General features: G+C 39.6%; 1 pseudogene across 1 annotated transcript; it reads right to left on the bottom strand.

The window, feature by feature from the left end:
- Positions 1-2,376, bottom strand: LOC146460547 (sepiapterin reductase-like; annotated as a pseudogene). The gene is made up of 3 exons (XR_014857619.1): positions 2,225-2,376; positions 1,299-1,418; positions 1-813 (listed from the first exon to the last, which is right to left on the bottom strand). The product of XR_014857619.1 is annotated as a sepiapterin reductase-like (transcript).
- Between the last annotated feature and the right edge of the window lie 1,054 nt (positions 2,377-3,430).

Here is a 3,430-nt window from a genome sequence, read left to right on the forward strand (position 1 = left end):
AAAGTACGGCTCAGTTGCTTTCATTTGAATAGTCACACTTTAGGATTTCACCCACACACTTAAACTTTGCGATTTCCTCCACACACTAAAAAAATTATAAAGACCTTGCACAACATACTAAACACTACCAAAGTTTTTAAGGATTTCACCTGTAAACTTATAAGTTAGAACAACCAGACTCAGAATAATAAACAGCACCAAATGATTGCATGATAAATTTTATTTCATACTATTTCTAACTGAAGGAACCTCCTTGAACAGGTTTTATCACTAATAACAACATTTCCCTTAAGACTTGATCTATTGGCTGTTAAAATAATGCCTTTGGTTATCCATCCCCTCCCTCCCCTCCCCTCCTGTTTTTTTCTTCGTTTAACATTGTCCAACTGACCCAGATTTTAGCGGTATTGCACCAAAAGAGAAAATTCAAACAACATTGATTATCAAGATTAAGTTCCCCAGCAGTGAGGTTACCAAATTTACTTTCACTAAAGAGTGTCAGTGATACGATACTTGTTTTGCCAATTCGAACCACAACAATGGTGGTTGTGCAACTTGGCTTTGTGACAGTAACTGTCCATTTCATATGATCTTCGGTTTCTGCACCTCCTGGCTTCAGATGCCCCTTCTTTTTAACTCCCAGCTGATCAGACTCTAAGTTTAGGATCCATGTCCTATAGCATGTTTTCAGTTGATTGTATCTTGTTGCTGTTGTTAGTCAAAATAATCAACATGGGACCCGGAAGAGAAAGTGCTCTTCTTCAATATGCTGATCAGTTTCCGTGCTGACTCATCTGATGAAAGGATTTTATTCTGAAAATGAATTTTTATCTTTTAATAACAAGTACATGTGTAACATACACCCTGTACAGGTTTTCGACATTAGGGGGAGAGACCAAGGGGCAGGTAGTTTGAGCAGCGGGGAGGGGGGGGGGGGAACTTTGCCTCGCCCCACTGTCACATACCCCTGGGTCTTCAGGAATGCCCGGCTGTACTGTTGTCTGATCAATTGGCTAAAGGCCAGTTTATAGGCTACAATTTGTTGGCCATATCCAAAAGGCCATTTGGCACAGGCTGTAGTTGAAAGCTGAGTCCAATGGTCCATGTTATCCCTTGTTTCTTTTGTTATCTGACTCATTATCCTGCACTACATTGTACTTGTTACCCTGTGTACCAGAGGTTTCTTCTATCTATCATCTCATATCGAATGCACGCTCATGCTCGCTGAATAATTGTTAAATAGAAAGAGGATCAGTGAACAGGCTGCCAGTTATCTACTAAATAATAATAGTACTTACTTGCTGTTTACTAGCCTTGAAGGTTTCCGCGATTTCTTGATTGCCACATGTGTCGCATATTTCCTCGTACATGTCTGTTTGCAGAGGGCCAGGAGCATAGCTCAGAACTCGCACATTTGCCTGAGGAAAACACAATGACAGGTGTATTGAGTGGTTCATTCATTTCAAGAGAATGGTGCAGCTCTTTAGCGCTTATTCTAGCCCCGTGGAGATTCTAGAGACTTATTGAGAGGCCTGCGGAGTTCTAGAACTCGTGTTTTTGAAGGCCGGTTAGCTCAGTTGGTAGAGTGCCGGACTACCGTGCGGGAGGTCGCGGGTTCAAACCCCTGCCGGACCACCACTCAGGGTCTTTAAATAACTGAGGAGAAAGTGCTGCCTTTGCTCTGACATCTGCAAATGGTTAGACTTTCTAGTCTTCTCGGATAAGGACGATAAACCGTAGGCCCCGTCTCACAAACCTTGTTTGTTAATAACTCTGTGGGACGTTAAAGAACCCACTCACTGTTCACAAAGAGTAGGGGACGTAGTTCCCGGTGTTGTGGTCTGGTCTTTGTGTGTATATTCTCATGATTGGGTGGGTAAATGATTGGACATATTAGCTGCATCAAGCTACTGTAAAGATCCCCGGGTAAATAAAGATATGATGATGATGATGATGATGATGATGATGATAATGATGATGATGTTGGGATCCCTGTGGAGATTCTGGAATCGGTTTCTGGTAAGGGTGGGCTAAAATCGATACCAGATATGCGATACTGGAGCTTTCTTGAAAAATATCGATTCTTGTAAGAAATATTGGCTGTTTCAATCCCTTTGGACGCTTCTCACGTGACCACTCACTTGAAAACTAAAAAGTTGTTCGAGTGCAATAAACTAATAGTTATTGCTATGAAAATTAAAAAAAAGAGGGAGATTATATGTACCTCCTCTTTAGCCAGCACTTGACACATCATGTCCCGAGCTGCTTTTCCAGTGCAGTACAAAGAGAAATAAGAAAAATGATTCTACTGCCATGAGTGACGACATATTGACTACAGTGCAGTTAGCATCTTTAAATCTGTGAAGAAACTTTGATCTGAGGAAAGGATACACAAACCACCACACCAGTAAGTATTATATCTTTGAGGTCAATTAAAAAAGAAATTTATGTGACAATAATCGAAGGGCTGAGAGCAGATAGATTGTCCTATGTTAAATTCTAGGTCACATGACTTCCTCATTTTGATCAAGTTTTTGCATGCGTGTGGTCTTCAGTATAGTTGGAAAATGTGCCCTCCCCACCCCCCCCCCCCCCCACGGGTTTATGCTTACCCCTAAATATCAAGTCAGTGAAAGAAAAGCAAAGAAGTAGAAAAATTAAGTGAAAAAACAAACAACAACAACAACATCAACAGTGATGTGCTTTAATTGAATTGAAGGCCACATGCAGAAATTTAGGTCACACGTTTGACAAAATGAAAAATCAGCCTAAAATTTGATAAAAGATGGTTATGCTCTCAGCCCTTCAATAAAATTACATTGCTGATGTTTCAAACAGTTGGTCAAATGTGTTTGTAAAATACTATGTACTGTAAATACATATTTTCATAACTAGTACAATAACAACAACAACTTGGGATGGGTAGGTAAAAATGAGACCAAGTTGTTAGACTCAAAAAAGTCTTGTTTAAAGGCTTCAACTAGACTCAAAAACCAACCACTCAGAACATGATAAAAGAAAGTCCAAATGAAATTACTCTGTATACATTCTGTAAACCCCATGTCTCTGCTAAGCCCTTTCCTGCCAAAACAAGTCCACCAGATAATTTCTAGTCCAAAACATTAATTTATTATTGTCTCCTGTTTCTATAAAAAAATTTTATTCCAATGGGAAATTCACAAGGCACACTAGGGATTGCATTATGTGCAAAATAACAAAATCGAAAACCATTGATTAATCACAATTAAAGTGGTGTGTGCAAAAATTAGGCCCTAAGTGACTCTTGATCTCACATTTTGAAAATTCTCCCCCTCTTTACAAGGAAAAAAAAGGCAATAAGGAAGGAGAATCTACAACCAGTTGCAAAAATAGTGAGACACTCCAACCAAAAATCGCCCTTTACCACTTCAAATTGCTGCCGCTCATAAAT

The sequence above is a fragment of the Pavona decussata genome, unplaced genomic scaffold, assembly GCF_977016875.1.
Source record: "Pavona decussata unplaced genomic scaffold, jaPavDecu1.1 SCAFFOLD_211, whole genome shotgun sequence".
Lineage (NCBI taxonomy): Eukaryota > Metazoa > Cnidaria > Anthozoa > Scleractinia > Agariciidae > Pavona > Pavona decussata.